Below are 17,638 nucleotides of genomic sequence, written 5' to 3' on the forward strand. Positions count from 1 at the left end.
AGCAATGACTCACATGGACTGACGCTTGATTTTCCACATGCTCACTGCTGCAAAACAGCTCATTGCACTCCATCGGAAGAAACCTTGCACTCCTCCACCCTTGATCTGGCTTACACGTCTATGGCATGTCATGGAACTTCTTTCCCACAGATTGGCACACACTGATGCTAAATTTGAACGCACCTGGCAGCCCTTGGTCTCACATCTCTCTCAGTTCGAACACGCTCAATCCGTCCCTCCCCACTTGAGAGACCTTCAACTCTTTGCTGATCCTATACTCCCAAGGGGGGAAACCTACGAAGACGAAACAGGCTGAAGGAGGAGGGAATTGCACCCCTCTTGCCACTCAAGTTCAAGTTCAAGTTCAAAAGACCATTATTCGAATTTCATAAAATTCATAAAAGTACCACATTAAAACAATTCAATTACATAAACAATCCAAATTACAGAATTCATAGTTATTAAAAAAATCTAATACAACTCTCATAAGACTATTTTCAGGGGTTTTCCATCATTTTACGTACATGTGTTATAAGTCTCAAAAAAGTGCTAGTGCGATAAATTAGTTCATCTGTGTCCAGGGAAAGTAACATTGAATACGACTCCCCTAACGAAAGGGGTCTTTGTTTTCTAAAATAAGGAGTTAAAAACCAATTAATCTATTTTAAATAAAATTTACAGAAGAATCGAAAGTGCAAATCGTTCTGTTTACTAATACCATCACACGGACATGGATTGTAATGTGTTGTGTGTTGATAACCCAGGGGAAAGCCCAGTAGGAATCTCACTGAACCCGCCCTTAGTCGAAACAGCAATGATCTCTCCCAATTGGTCATGGGTAAAGTGAGGTAGGGTGCAAGTGGTCTTCTACATAAATCATTTCTCATATAACTCACAACAGTTGATTTGAGGATTTCCCTTTCCATTCGTTCAGAATTATAAAGTGCATACAGTGCTTGTTTGACCTCAATTTTATCTTTGGGTTCAATCTTGCTTGGGTCGGAGCAAAGATCGCCCCTGTCCACGGCACTCAATGTTTTTAAGACTCCCGCAAGCCAGGGGAGCGCCATGCCATGGTCACATTTAAGGCAATCTTTTATAATATTTTGCGTTAGAGTGGCTGAATTATTCCTCAAGATCCTAATCCAGAATAGAGCTGGTCTAGTTCTAATAAAATCACATACATAGGGGAGGTTTAGTTCCTCATGACAAATGAATTCAGAAGATGAGATTGGGGCACCCAGTATTTTTCTACAAAATCGAACTTCTTCTCGCTGGATAAACCATAGCCCCATATGTAGCTATGGGTAGGCACTGTAACCTAAAACATTTTAAAATAGCTCTGGTGGCACCTATTTTCTTTGGACGGGACAAGTTCAAAATAGAATTGGTGGCTTTCGAGAACTTGCCCATGGCGTTGGCCGAGTGCCCACTCCATGAGCGGTTCGCAGCGAAAACCAACCCTAAATACGGGAATGTAGTAACAGATTCTAATTTGTCTGTCCCTATATGTATGGTGTTGAGCTTTCGTTTCCCGGGTCCACATGGCATAATAAAAGATTTTTATTAATTTACACACAGATCTAAGCCCTCCATGTATTGGACGAAGCTTTTAACAAGTAAACGGAGGGCATTTGGTGTTCGGCCCATGAGGACTGCAACGTCTGCGTATAATAAAACTGGCAATGGTTGCCCCTGGATTATTGGTACATCACTAGTCACTTTTTTTAGGGTTTTGGCTAAACCATTGATGTAAATAATAAACAGCAGCTGTGCTAAAACGCACCCCTGTCTTACCCCTCTGCCAATGTTGATAGGTACAGAAACTTCTCCACCCATCCCAATCCTGACTTGTGCTTTGAGATCAGTGTGGAGGTAGGCCAGGAAGTTAACAAAAGCCTCATCCAGTCCATAATTCAAAAGGATTGCCCATAGTTTAGATCTTTTCACTAGATCGAAGGCGGATGAAAGATCCATAAACGCAAGGTAAATAGGAGACGATCGAGCAAAGCTATACTTATCGATTATCAGTTTTAAATTCAGGCATTGCTCAACTGTCCCCCCCTTGCTCCTGAATCCCATCTGACACGGGTCCATTAGACCCGTATCTTCAGTCCACTCTACCACCCTATTGTAAATTACTCGCCCCAAGATTTTTAAAGTATTGTCCAAAAGGGAGATCAGGCAGTAATTCACTGGGTCCGACCTCTCGCCCTTTTTAAAAATTGGGACTATAGTACTAGTTGCCCAAGTAGTGGGCATGGGCACTGTTGGCAGGCTATTAAAAACATTGAGGAGGATTGGTGCCCATAGATCCGGACTATGCCTATTTATGTCTATGGGCAGTCCGTCAGGACCTGGTGCCTTTTTTCCAAGGCTCTCTTTAATAGCTATTTCCACCTCATGGAGATCGATATCTAAGCCGCGGAGCTGTCCAGGGGTAAAGCTAGTTGATTCCTCATATGGTGCGGCATACATTTTGGAAAAGTGGGCCTCCCATGAGCTGCTGGTTATATTGCAGCTAATTGGGGTTAATTGTTTGCCCGTTTCTCGCATTTTTCTAACAGCTGACCAGAAGGGGCCACTGCTTTTTAAGTTTGCACTTCCAACCAGCGACTCCCGCTGTTCTGTCAATAATGCAGCCTTTCTTTCAGCTATTTTAAGTTTATAACATTTCCTGGCTGCCTGTACCTCCATTGTGCACCTTGGTTTAATGGTTAATGCCCTGCGCAGTTCCCTGTTTGCTAGTGAGCAGGCAGAATCAACCCACCTTGGCTCTTTCCCTTCCTTTGGCAATGGAACTGACAAAGAAGTTTTTATGACTAGACACAGTTTCCCAAAGTCAGCGATTATCCTGTGACAGTTCCCATCCTTGGATAAACAAGAGTTGATTAACTGGGGATATTCCCTTTTTACACTTTCCAATATTGCCCCACTGTCAACTCCCCTCCATTTTAATCGCAAGCCGTCACCCGAGGGTGTGATGTCTCTTGCGCCATTTAAGTTAGCTTATACCTGGCTAGGGCCTAGTTGCAGAGTCACTATGAGGGGGCTATGATCGCCAAACGATGTTTCAATCACTGTAAATTTTGTTACGCGGTCTAATAAATGGGGGGACATAAAGAAAAAGGTAATGGTGGAGAAGCAGTCCCTGCCTCTGAACGTAGGAGCATGATATGTGCTAGGAGTGTGGCTTGTATCCATAGCATTGCTGAGATTGTGCTCAGTTAGTATGTTAACTAATTCAATGCCCCTTCGTTCAGCTTGATCTAAGTGATTTCTATCCTCAGTCCAGCAATTCTTTGGGATTTTCGCATTAAAGTACCCCCCAATTAAAATCCCTGTCTCCTCCTCAGTTTCTAAACTGGTTTCAAGGTTTCGTAAAGGTCTTAGAGAGTGCTTCAAAGTTCTTGTTGGGTACAGAATAAAAATTGTTATTATAAAAGTTAATTAAATAAATCCGGGTCTTTCGCTTGAACTCCAAGATCTGTATGTTCGGATTCCCTCTTGATAAGTCTCTGATTGTACCACCAGCCAGTATCTTGATCCCAATGAACAGGCCTCCCACTGCACGTCCTAAATCAGGCTTAGGTGCTGTCACACTAAAACAATGGTAGCCCTCTATGTGTAGATTCCCAACAGCCCATGCCTTCTGAAACATGATAATGTCTTTACCATCCAGTAGCTGGACCCATTGCGGGTCTGACAGTCTTGATTCTAACCCTGCTACATTCCAGCTAAGGATTGACAAGTCACAATGGTTCATGTGGCTAACTGACTTGCTCTTAGCACTCATAACTATACTCCGCTTAGGGTTGGTTAGTGTAGGAGATACATCCTCTTGTGTAGCTATAGGTGTGGCAGTGTAGTCGTGCGCTACTATTTCCTGGGTTATGTTGGCTAATGTTGGTGATAAATGTTCCTCATTTTCATTGCTTTCTTCTTGTCGTCCGATGTTACCTCTCCTTTTCCCCAGTCAGTTCTGATCTTCTAAATTTGAGAGGGCATGTTCAAACCGGTTATAGGTTGGGATGTTATATATGGACCTCAACTCGTTCTGAGGCGAGTTCCGGTTTAAATATGAACTTGGATATGGCCTCTCACTATAGTTGTGCAAGGGTATAATGGGAAAGTATGGGTGGGGCATCGGGTGTCCTGGGAATAGGGCCTGGTGGCACTGGGCATGACCGTTCATATAGCTAAAATCTTGATTCAGTTGGTGCAATGGGAGTTTGTTCCTGGAACCAAGATTTGGATCCTGATAACACACAGCCGGGTTATTCCTGGGGTTAGAGTTTGGGGCTAGGAGTCTGTAAAAGTAGCCCAGAGGAAGCAAGGTTGTATTAAATTCCCAAGGTGAGGGCAGTGGGGCATTAGCAAGGGTTTTTTGAGCCCATTGAGGGGACCTGAAATATATAATTATGCAATCCCCCTCAAACTTTTTTCTCAGCGGGCAAACCAACCCGACTCTTTGTGTTTGAATAATCTCCCTTGCTCCTTCCATTGGGAAATTACAATTTATAGATAGCCAATGGAGAATCCTGTTTTTAAGAGTGATGGGATTTTCCTCTTGGTCATTCCTTAGTTTGGGCACATTGACCAAGACCGGCATGTACGCCCGCATTCAGGTGGCAGGCTGATGCGGGTAGGAATCTTCCTCGTGTTGGTTGCCATGTTTAGTTCAGGTTGGACTATTGGGCGGTTTTGGGCATCATTCTTGGTTTATCTGATTGGGGCCCTTTTACTTTTATCAACATTTTGATCTGTTCCTTCCAAACTAGCTACCTTAGTCGTGTTAGAATTAGGGGCATGTTTGGCTAGAGGTAGGTTTTTGCTTGTGCTTGGTGTTGGCATCGGGGGAGTACGTTTATTGTAACCATCTGTGTATGTATTAGCCCCATTATTTTTGGCCTTAGTTCCACTTAATATCCCCACGTTGGATTTATTTGTTACAGTCTGCCCTATGCCTAATTTTGTTACATGATCATCTAACACTCTCAGCCTCTTATCCATGTTTAGGATTTGTTGGTTGCTTGGCCCTAAAAGGGTAGTCAGTAAGGTCTCCATCCTCCCCCAGAATCCTTTGTTCACCATCGCTGCGCTAGCTTCTGTAATGTGGGTATCTAATTCGTTAAATTGATCTTCCCCCTTATCCCTTTTCCGCTCTGCAGAAGCAGGAATCCTCCGGCGTTGTTTGCACCCACCTTGTTTCTCTTTTTTTTAGGCGATAGCTCAGTGTCTAGATGTTTCAGTTTTCTCTTAGCTTTTTGCCCCCTGGTTCGCACAGGAATACTGTCACTATTGTCCCTCTCAGTGTTTGATATGTCAAGATCCGGGCATGGGTCAGTGCCATCTAAATGTTCCTGATCATTGGCCAGTGGTGCACAAGAGTCTTGACTCATGTTCATATCAGACCTGAGCATAGTGGGAGTTGATGATAACCTGCTACCTGTGGCAAATTATTCCGGGGGGCCGTGTCCACAATTATGCAGTTTTCATTAGAGTCTGTGCCTGGAAGCCCTGCATAGGATGCGGCAAGTAGAGAATCCAGTGAGTTATCTTGGTTCAAAAGAGGGGGCAAGCTTGGTGGAAGAGAAAAGCGCCTTTCAGTGTTCTGGATGGCTGTTGCAACAACATCAATGGTCTTCTTGAGCATTTTATCAATGGCGGTCAAGCTTGGCCGCGAGGTGGTGGAGGTTGTTACTGCCAATTTATGCGCATCTTTTGCCCTAGACACTGCCGGTGTTCTTTTCCCCATGATATACATTTAATCGGGATTTGCTATGTAACAAATGTTTTGGCAGTTTAATATGCTCTTATCACTGACCTGATAACGATGCAAATGGTCCAGGTGGAAGGTAGAGGAGGCCTACCAAGGGGGCTGGCCCTGCCCAGCCTCTTCTGGCCTCTGAGGGCCACAGAGGGCCCGCCCTTTGCCCGGGCTTAGCCCGGCGTGTCGCGCGTCCTCCCGGGACGAGGTAACAAACGGTGCTTTATGCGCCTCCAAGCGCTGGCTGATGACGGGGGGCGGCGTCCCAGGTTCGAGGCTGCTGGGAGATGGAGTCCTGACCGGCGGAGCCAAGCCCGGCCAGTCAGGAAGCAGTAGGTCCGCAACGCTCGGCGGAGCAAAGCCCGGCCGCCACCCAAGAACAAGAAGCTGCTGGAACGCCTCAGAGGAGCTAGGTGAGCTCGGCCGGCGTAAATTTCCCCTTAGAGCTGCCACTCATTATGTTACGCCACAGATTTATTGCAAAAGGCCCTCCTCCCCCTCCCCAGCTCCCTCTGGTCCAAGGAGCAGACACACCTTGCTCTCTCCCCCCTTCTCTTCTCTCCTCTTCTCTCTTTCCTCTCCTCCTTCTCCCGCTTGACTTCTGATTGGGGAGGTGCTACTTTCTCTACTATTCTCTCTTCTCCCTTTCTCTCCTTTGTTCTTTGTAGGCCAGAAGTACTGAGGCTTCGCATGCCACTTAGCTGCAGGCGCCATGGACACCATTTCGCACCGATGGTTCTAGACAGGGCAAGTATGGCTGACATATGCAACCCCTAAGCGAATCTCCGGCCTGGAATTGCACAGTACCTGGGATCTCAGGCCTACATGCACCTTGAGTGAACCTAATGGGAACATTGAGTGGCGTTCCACAAGACACCTGATGGAGCGAGGATTTGCCTGTAAACGCCTTGCTCGTATGCAAAACCCTTGTCTAAACTGCATAATAATATTAACCTCGTTATTCGTCATTTATAAAGCGGTTTTCCCAACACGCGGGTGTCCCTAGGATGCTTGCTTGTTTGTCTTTTCGTACTAAAACGAAGCTTGCACTGAAAATGGCTGCTTTGCCGAAGTTCAGTCTGCGCATGCGTCGGTCATACCCATGTGATGTGACGCACTCGCATTCTGGAGGGATTCTGTGCTCATGCGCATTGATGCTAAAAATGGCTGCTTGTCTCTCACCACGCTCTTTGCTTACTGCAGCAGCTTTAGCCTATCTGTCTTTTCGCACTAATCTTTAACGCAATAGTCATTATAAAGTAAGGGTTGGTTAAGTTTTAGCTTGGTATACAGTGCGATCATTTTTATGTATGATTTTAATTTGTTTTCGCTTACTTTTCATGTACCGCGTCTTTGTGGGCTGGGGAAATCATGAGCGGAGCCATACTTGAAGCTCTGCTGGGCACCGTCACATGACCGGAGAAAGTTCCAACTGCGCAGAAGCTAAATCTAGCCAGCTGGCTCCTGAAGCACAATGCGCCTGGGAACATCGCTGGGAATACGGAGTCTTACCTTGAAAGAAGCAATACTGTTGCTACCTATTGTAAAACTGTCCTGTACTACTGTATTCTATGCATGGGAACGTGAACCCGGGGGGCGGGTGTATAAAATTGAATATTAAACATGTGAAAGCTGAATTCTAGGAGGTGGTAATGACCGCACCACCTCTCCTGACCAATCACAATGTGGGAAACTGTCACTTGCAACATTAGTGGGTGGTCTAAGGGTCCCCAAAATAGTATAATTACCCTAGTTTAGCTTAGGAAAATTGTCCGACTTGTCCGAGTAGCAGACCTGTCACTGACCCTACGATCTCAATAGGTGCTCATTCTGAAAGTGCTGCGGAGCACTTTGTCCATACTTTCCACAATCCCCTAAGGGGTGGAAGATCCTAAGTGCTGGCGAAGCACTTTGCTGGGGAATTCGAAAATCCAATCGGGGTTTCTGGCGGATTACTTGCAGGAGGGGGTAACGCAGGCGTTGCTGTCCGAAGCTGTGGGTGTTGGTCGTACCCTGGGAGGCCCAGTCCTTGACCTGAACCTGAGGGGTATCCTGTCCTTACTGTCCGTGAGCTGTACCTGCTCGCATTCTGGCATTCCTTTTCTGAGGGTCCCTGTCCCCGTCTTCCCAACTGACCCGTGGCCAGGGTTGGTCTTCAATCTGAACTAGGTAAATATAGATTGTGGGTTTACGTCTCTCTCTCTCTCTCTCTCTCTCTCTCTCTCTCTCTTATCTGATACCTGTGTTATTGCTTTATTGCCATTGCAATTATATGTGACTGAATTTTAGTTGGTTCCTTCTCTTCCCCCCATCCTTTAGAAACTCATTGATTTTATAAAACCATAGCATGTTCCCGTTTTTTCCCCTTTTCCTTTAGTGGTTTGCAGTGAACTTAGCAAGAATAGCTCAAAATACTTAGGTTAAGTACATGTTCTAGGTCTCATCCCAATCCTACGTTCTAGTATAAAATTGCAGTGACTAGTTTGTTCTAAAACGTCTACCTTTAGTTTCCCATATATCCTAATGGTCTTATTTTTGATACAAAGTTACCTATTGGTGTTGATCTTAATGTTTGATATATTACTCTGTGTATCGCTTATTATCTTGGCATCTTCTCTTTGAATTCTTATATAAAAATTTTAACTTCATCAGGTGTCTGTGGTCATTTTACAGAATTATGGAAAGTATATTACTGATTTTAAAGTGTATTGGATGTTAGGCCTGTCTACTGTTTTTCCCTAATAGCTCCAGGTCCGTCATAAGAATTGTGCCTGTGGTAAGTCGGGTACATGGTAAGCAGAGGTAAATCCAAACTTTATTACTCTTAGCAGCGTGCAGGAGGAGAAATCCTCACCCGGATCACCCAATAAAATTAGTGAAATAATAAATAGTGTCTTTTCACGCCAAGGGCCCAGTGCGTGTGAAGGAATTGGTAACTCGGGTGACCTGGGTAAAACTGCGCGCTCTAGCAGTAATTTCTGGTAGCCAGAGGATGGTTTGGACTAGTTAGATTAGGTAGACAGGATAGGTCATAAACAAACCGTGAAAATAAAACGTGCTGCTGATTTCTACTGTATTTTTTTTTTCCAAAAATTATGAAATATGTTTTTATATATAAATGTGCATGATTTTGCATTGCTGCTATAAATATTGCATGTTGAATTAACCCAGAATTGTTTGTAAATGTTCAGTGTAGTCCGAATCCCCGGGGAAGTATTTTAGCTAACGGTGAGTAGAATCCGGTTAGCTGTTGAAGTCACTAAGTTTGAATCATTAGTGCAGGGTTAAAGGAGTAACTGGAAGCACTAATTAGGATTTTTTTCTGGAGTGAATGATAGCTACGAGTCCATTATAAAACTTTCATTGCGATATCACCTAGTAAGGGTCGCATACGGAAGGAGTAGTAGGGTCTCCGAGGCTTGTCTGGTAAGTAAAATAGTTCGCTGGTGAAATCCTGGCTCAGTACATATCCCCGACTAAGGTGGATGAGTCAGAAGAATAACGGGTTCTATGTTACTAGTGTGAAGGGACAGGCAAAGAAGTCTATCCAGAGTGAATGAAAAGTAGACAGAAGTGGTTTACTAGTAGCGAAAGAAAAGTCTTTTCTCTCTTTAGAACACTCAGACATAGTGGCAAACGTTGTGTGTTATTGACTAAAACTTGCACTCGCACTTTAGAGAGAGTAAAAAGTTTCCGTTACCTTGTGAAGGAGGGAGTCAGTCGGAGAGCTGCTCTGACGTCACTCCGCGCCGCGCTGGTATTGGTCAAAACAGCGGGTGGGTAGCGGAGCTGAATTTGTAAAGGAGGGGTGAGTGCCGAAGCGTGAGACTCTGTCTTGCGAAAAGGCCGCGCACCCATTGGTTAACCGTAGTTGTGTTCTCTGACCTGATTGGGTGGTGCGAAATAAAAGTCGCGCTAGCATTGGAAGCACAAAGGTAAACAAAATTAATCCAGCCGAGATAGAAGCGAATCTGGAGAGTTGTATGTGGTATCCAGATTTCATACCAAATCCAAAATACCTAGGATTTTATAAGGAGCAGACTTTACGAGGTAGACCGCACATGATGTATGGAATAAAGAGAAAATTGTCGTTTTCCGATAAAGTAAAGAATTTTTTCAAAACTGACAAGCCCATTAGAACGAGGGAAGGCGTACTCATTCCCCCGCCAAATACCCCTGCCTCTTTCATGTTGTTTGATAAAGGGTATCACACTTGTGTCTGGCTAGAAAATTGGGCAAAGTATACTGTAGATGACGGAGTCCTAGCATTCCCTGTTGAAGGTACATTTAATGGTCGGATCCTGTTTAACTTAAGGACCCGCATGAACGAATTACACCCTAGACCTAGGTTGACCCAGTACGAAGCTTTGGAAGAATGGGAGATTGAGGCTGCAGACCGAGATAAACCACGAATGGATAAGGGAGTGAGTAAGTGGTATCCCAGACTTCCAACGCCAACCAAAGAGCAGAAAATGAAACAGTGGAGGCAGTCTATGTTAACTGAAGGGCTGTTCCCCATGATGGGGGTATTAGAGGAGAAAAGAGGAAAAAGAAAAGAAAAGACCCATCACCTAGCACCTATGGGGGATATGGAAGATGAACACCTGGAAGACTTGTTAATGAAGGATCCACCTCCCTATGTAGCAGAATCAGATTCGGTGCATTCTCAAAATTCTGTTACCAATTACCCCCGAAGTAGGAGGGAAAGTGATTCAGACGGGACAGCTACAAGCAGTAAATATAGTGAAAGGGATGAGTTTTGCAGACCTAAGTCCACAGTCCCGAATTATCAGCCATTCGGGGAAAGTCCCCCTCGATTGGTCGCCCCGACTGCCCCGAGTATCTATCCGTCCTTAGTACCTCAGGTATTGCATGGCAACTCTGCTGAAAGGAGGTTGCAGGAAAAAGAGAGAGAAGCCCTGACTAAACAGCGAGAGGAATTAGTCAGAACCATTGCCCAGATGCATCCCCATCCTGATTCCTTGACCATTCCGGTAACTATTGGTCCTGCTATCCCAATGTATAAAAATGACCTGATTAGTCCCCTTCCTCCTGTTATCACCCCAATACTGCCTACTCCCAGCTTCCAGACCCCGAGGAAGGAAGTATTCATAGATGAAGATCAGGAAAGTGAGTGTGAATCTGGAAGTTTGATGGATCTGCCCATAAGGGAGTCAAGGGCCAGTGTAGTAGGGACAAGAAGTCAGCCCAGACAAAAGGAAGTGGTGATTGAAAGTGCATCTGGAATTAGGAACGCCTCTTTAGTTTCCCCTGAAGAATTAGACAGATGGACAAAGGAGATAGAGAAGGAGACCGCTCCCCAACCTAAAGCATTGGAAATATATAAATTAAGAATAGAAATAGAAGAAATGATGGCTGGGAACGTGGGAGTTGAGCGCCTGAGCTCGTATAATGAAGAAGAGTTACTATTCATCAGTAAAAATCTTACCCGGAGTGCTAGGGTGCTCCATGAAAAGATAATGGATGCCGCCACAGAAATGGGAGTTGATGTTAGTCGCTCCAAAATTCTTCAGAAACCTTACAGAGTAGACTTCTCAGACAAGGATTTAGAAAGCCTGAATGTGATGGGAAAGCAGATCCAAGTAAGAGAATTGTTGAAAATCCTGCAGAAATGGGGCGAAGTGGGGAAATGGAGAACACGGTGGGCAAAGAAAAAGGAAGGCAGCAGGGCTGGGTCCGTAACTTCAGAATTCGTATTAAAGGAAGTAACCCCAACAGAAAAATTGTGCCCCATGAGAGAGGTCCCGGGAGGAAAATATGTCCATGTCCCTTGGTCCAGACAAGACATTGTGTCATTTACAAACGACTTCCCGAAATTACGTGAAAAACCAGTTGACTGGTACAGACAGGTAGAACGTTTCATAAAAGTTCAGAAATGTCTGCTGAAAGACCTGGATGGGTTTTTCGACATTGTGGTCCCTGTAGATCTGTGGACCGAATGTAAGATAGAAATTGATTGGCCGAATGATGAATATCCCAGAGATGAGAGAACGGGGGCCCCTTCACCGGATGTAATGAGGAAATATGACCAGGTCATCCAGTACCTTAAGAAAAAGGTGCCAGCAAAGGAGACAGATTGGACCCGTATAGATAGAACCACCCAAGAACGTGATGAAACGGTGCATTCATTTTATGAAAGGTTACTGCAGGTATTCAAAACTTACAGTGGTATCGATAATGTAGACATGAAAGACATGACGCATTTCAGTTATAGGTTTGTGCTAGGATTAAGGCCTGAAATCTCACAATGGATTCGAGATAACAAAATAAGTTGGCAGGGAAAACCCATAGATGATGTCCTGAAATATGCAAAATACTGCGAAGATGAAATCGAAAATAAAAAGAAAGCCCTCAAGGAGAAAGTGATGTGGGCACAGGTGAAATTAGCTGAACAGCAAGAAAAACAGTTAAGTAAAATGACTTCTGATAATAATGTTCCGAATACCAATTCTGGGGGGGGAGGAAAGCCCAGACCTAAAATGAGTCGTGAAGAGGCCATGAAAAAGTTTCCGTGCCATGGGTGCGGCCAGATGGGGCATTGGAGAGACGAGTGTCCACACCTACAGGCCGGTAATGCCCCTGTAAATGGTTTAAATCCACAGGTGCCGAAAGAGGGGACAAGAAAAACCCAGCAACAGGTAAAATTACCTCCAGTACCTCGCGCTCCTAGACAGAATTTTAAGAGTCAGGGTCAGCAGAATGAGAGGGCGGAAGAATGGGAGGTTGAGAGTGGAAGAAATGCAGTCATTCCACAGTACTTGCTAAATGATACCTTCCTTTGTGAAGATCAAGATTGACGGGGCCTGAGAGGGGAGGATGAGGAGTGCGTACTTGGCGCCTCCTTACCGGTAGACCAGACTGGACCATACATTGAAGGAAAGGTTGAAGGCAAAGACGTCACCTTTCTGTTGGACACTGGTGCTACCCGATCTACTGTAAGAACAGTGGATGTTCCTAACCTACCCCTCTCGGGAGAAGCAATCCAAGTAGTGGGCGTCTCAAATCAGATAATAAGTACCCCTGTAACTGAGCCAATGGAGATTTCCATAGGAAATTTCAAGGAAATGCACAGATTTGTGGTCTGTGATTCCAGTCCTGTAAATCTACTGGGACGTGATTTGTTGTGCAAGATGCGTTGTACCATTTACTGCACACCAAATGGCGTTGAAATTCAGACCCCCGATGAAGATGGCCTGTACAAACTGATGTTAGTCAGACAAGATGCCGATATCAAGCCTTTGACAATTGAGGATTTACCTGAGGAACTCCAGCTAAGAGTGGTACCAGAAGTGTGGGATTTCACAGGAAAAGATGTAGGCCTGATGGCAAATGTGGACCCAGTTAAAATAGCAATAAAAACAAATGCTGTATACCCCAAAACCAGACAGTACAAAATGAGTGCAGAAGTGAAGGCAGGAGTAGCGACTGAAATCACGAGGCTACTAGAAGCAGAAATAATAGAAGAAGTGCTGAGCAGCCCCTGTAATTCGCCTATCATTGGGATCAAAAAGCCTAGTGGGAAGTACCGGGTGGTGCAAGATTTGCGCAAGGTAAACCAAATTGTTGTGCCTTGCTGTCCTATTGTACCCAACCCTGCAGTGATACTCTACCAGATTCCCTGGAACGCAGAATGGTTCACTGTCATCGATCTGTGCCACGCATTCTTTTCCATCCCATTGCATCCCGAAAGCAAGTTCCTTTTCAGTTTTGAATTTGACAGCCATATCTATGTCTGGAATCGTGTCCCCCAGGGGTACACCGAAAGTCCATCGATTTTCAACCAGATACTGAAAAGGTGCCTTGAATCCCTAGTGCTGCCAAGAGAGTCTGTTTTGGTGCAGTACATAGATGACCTGTTAGTGGCATCTAAAACCCAGTCTGACTGTGTCACTGACACAATTGCCTTGCTGAATCACCTAGGAAAAGGAGGACATAAAGTGTCGCCTGACAAATTACAATTCTGTAAAAACTCAGTAAAATATCTGGGGCACCAGATAGAAAAAGGAATCAGGAAGGTCACTACCGAAAGGATCAAAATAATTAAAGCAATGGAACTGCCCAGAACGCAGAAAGAGGTGAGAATGTTCTTGGGAGTTGTGGGTTACTGCAGACAATGGATTGTAGGATTTGCAGCTCTAGCCCGACCCCTGATAAATATGACAAAGAAAGGAGTGGAAGACCCCGTCCACTGGGACAGTGAAAGCATGAATGCTTGGGTAACTCTGAGAAACTGTCTATGTACCGCACCTGCATTGGGTATGCCTGAGTACACTAAACCCTTTGAACTGTTCTGTGACACCAGAGAAAATTGTGCTCTTTCAGTCCTGACCCAGGAGCACGGATCAGTCAGACGACCAGTAGCCTACTTTTCGGCCACCCTAGATCCAGTGGCCGCTGGATTGCCTGGATGCTTGAAAGCCGTTGCTGCTACTTGCGTCAGTCTGGAACAGAGTGAGAGCATTGTCATGGGACATCCCGTCACTGTCTATGTTCCTCATTCTGTTGTCATCCTACTGACTAGAACTAAGACCCAGTACCTCACACCTAGTCGGCTGACTAAGTATGAGAGAATTTTGATTGGTGCTGAAAATGTAACTATTTCCCGGTGCAATGTCCTAAATCCTGCGACACTGTTACCTATCCCTCTGGATGGAGAATCTGATGAGGGCGGGGAACATAATTGCATCGATCTGACTGAATACAGCACCAAGCCCCGTCCTGACATTCGTGAAATAGCACTACGTGACGGGGATAAAACAATGTTTGTGGATGGCTCGTGTTTGAGACATGAAAGTGGGAGTCTGAGTGCTGCCTATGCTGTGGTTACACTGACAGGAGTCGTCGAGGCATCTTACATGCGCGAGGTGAAATCTGCACAAGTGGCAGAACTCATCGCGTTAACTCGAGCATGTAAGAGGGGAAAAAACAAAAGAATTACTGTTTACACAGACAGTCAGTACTGTTTCGGGGTTGTTCATGACTTCGGCCAATTGTGGTTACAAAGAGAATTCATGACTTCCTCTGGCACACCCATCCGAAATGGGAAAATAGTGCATGACTTACTGGAAGCTATCCAATTGCCCAAAGAATTGGCTGTGGTCAAGTGTGCGGCTCACAGATCTGGAAATGATGACGTGACTGCCGGTAATAGGTACGCTGACCAAATTGCACAGTTTTGTGCCCGTCACCAGATGTCCCTGCAAATTGCCCTGTGGGATGGAACCAGCTGCCAACTTATGTTGTTTGATAATGTGTCAACGTGGGAAGAATTAAAGGAGATACAACAAGCCACAGACAGGCAAGAAAAGGGCAGGTGGGCCGCAAAGGAATGCGAATTGCGAGAAGATGGTGTGGTGGTAAATCCGGCTGGGGTGCCTGTACTGCCTGATAGCTTGATCGACCCCATGATCAGAATGATACATGAGCCAACACATATGGGAAGAGACGCGATGTGTCGGGTGTTTGAACAAGTGTTCTGTAATTCAAAGTTCAGGGACCAGGCGGAAAGGCTTTGCCAGAGGTGCCTAGTGTGTCAGCAATTCAATGCAGGAAAGAAGACTGTAGTGAAACAGAGTACTATTGGAAAGGCAGTAGGTCCCTTCGTTAGAATGCAGGCAGACTTCATAACCATGCCCAGATGCAAAGGATATAGATATGTCTTAGTCGTAGTATGTCTATTCTCCAGGTGGGTGGAAGCGTATCCAGCTAAGAAAAATGACGCTATCACCACAGCCAAATTGTTGCTCAGGGAGTTGATACCTAGGTATGGGATCCCAGAGACGATCGAAACAGACCAAGGTGGGCATTTTGCCAACGATGTCCTATTGGAACTCTGTAGAGCCTTCAAAATGAAGCAAAGATTGCACTGTGCCTACCACCCAGAGGCTTCTGGGGTAGTGGAACAAATAAATGGCACTCTGAAGTCCAGACTGGGAAAAATGTGTGATTCCACAAAAATGAACTGGATAGAAGCTTTACCCCTGGTGCTGATGAGTTTGAGAAGTATCCCGAATCGAAAGACTGGCCTAAGTCCCCATGAAGTGTTGATGGGAAGAGTGATGCGCCAGGCATGGGTACCCGGAAACAAACTGCTAAGCATTTCTGATGATATGGTGCTAGAATACTGCAAGCAGCTGGGTGACCAAGTGCGTTCTCTCTCTCAGCAGATTGGAGAGACAGAAGACGAGTGGCCAAAGACTCCAGCACACAATCTGCAGCCAGGAGACTGGGTGGTGTTAAAGAAACACACCCGGAGCAGTTGCCTGAAGCCAAGGTGGGGAAAGCGACGACAAGTGATCCTCGTCACTACCACTGCTGTGAAGTGCGCTGGTGTACCGAAGTGGATCCACGCCAGCCACACAAAGCGGGTATCTGGAGAAAACGCGACTGGAGCTGAAGGCAGCACAGCTGAAGAGACTTCCGAGGAGGAAGGTCCGGAACTAGCTGACATCGAACTGCCGAGCACAAGTCGAGACGTTGAATGGTATCCCGCCGACGAACCAGTTCATGACCCAATACGAACCAGGAAATATTCCTACTTAGACAGTGAGTGGGATAGCCCAGGTGAGTCAGAAATAGAAGAAGCAGGTCAGGTCAACGAAAGCCACAACACACCTGATCAGGACATAGGCCAAGTAGGGTCAGACCAAGATCTCGAGACTCCTCCTGAAACTCCGGAGCCGAGAAAGGGACAGTTAGAAGTTAGAGCTGACGTTCATGCAGAAGAAAACGAAGAGATCGAAGAGCATGAACAGGAACAGATAGAACTAGATCAAAGTGCTCAGACAACAGAAACAACAGTAACCAGAAATAAAAAGAAAGTGCGATTTGAATCTGAGCAGGGACAGAATAGGGACCAGGCAGAAGAAATAGACGAAAGACCTGGAACCAGTCAGACAGGCAGGGAAACAGAAGTGCCACATCAAAAAGTGAAAAGAGTACACGAGGAAGGCGAAGTCTCCTCAACCACTGGGAGGCACGGAGGAAGAAGTGAACCCCGATACGTCAAGAGACTAAGGCTCAGATTAAAGACAGTCGGAGAAAACGATAAAGACCGAAAAAGGGCTCAAAGTGAAAGAAGTGCAGCCCAAGGAAAATCGCTGAGAAAAAGCGACAGAATAAAGAAACAGAACCGACTGTATCGGAGCCCTGAGTGGACGTACTTTGTGTTGGAAGAAATTGACGAGCCACACCACAGTGGCAACAGTGACAACGAGTCCATTGCTGATCGGAGTTCGGACGAAGACCCTCCGTAAGAGAACCCCTGAAGTGAGCCTTTGGTACAAAGGAACGAAGAGGGGTAGCAAAAGCCACCTGTAAGCTAAAAATGTCTGATCCGAGAGTCTCTGGGAAATCCCGGTGTGGGTGTCTCAAAACCTGTTGTAAGATATGCTTGTGTAGTGTAGCTATGCTAATAGTAATGTGGATAGGACTAACAGTTTTTCTACCCTTTATGATAAGTAGAGATCCAAACTTGTCCCCTACTGAACCCGAAGCAGTAGATGTAGGGGTTGTACAGACTGCAGAAACACCACGAAGACTAGAAAGACGCGACAAAAGAGTAGGACTGACACACACACGACCTAATTTAGAAGCACCAGATGAGGATGGACTGCATTTTCACAAAATGAAGAACAGAACGCATCTAAATGTTTTTGCTAACTTGTTAGTGCATTATGTAGAAGCTATGGAAATAGAGGACTGTTATGTCTGCATGAAGCTACCAACATCAGTGGCTGAAGGCGTGACATACCACCATCTACCTTTGACCTATGGAATCTCCTGTAGTATATTAGCTAGCTTGTTCTATAGAAGCACTTTGCAGTACTATTATTCAAATGATGACGT

The sequence above is a fragment of the Lissotriton vulgaris genome, chromosome 11, assembly GCF_964263255.1.
Source record: "Lissotriton vulgaris chromosome 11, aLisVul1.2, whole genome shotgun sequence".
NCBI classification, from domain to species: Eukaryota; Metazoa; Chordata; class Amphibia; order Caudata; family Salamandridae; genus Lissotriton; species Lissotriton vulgaris.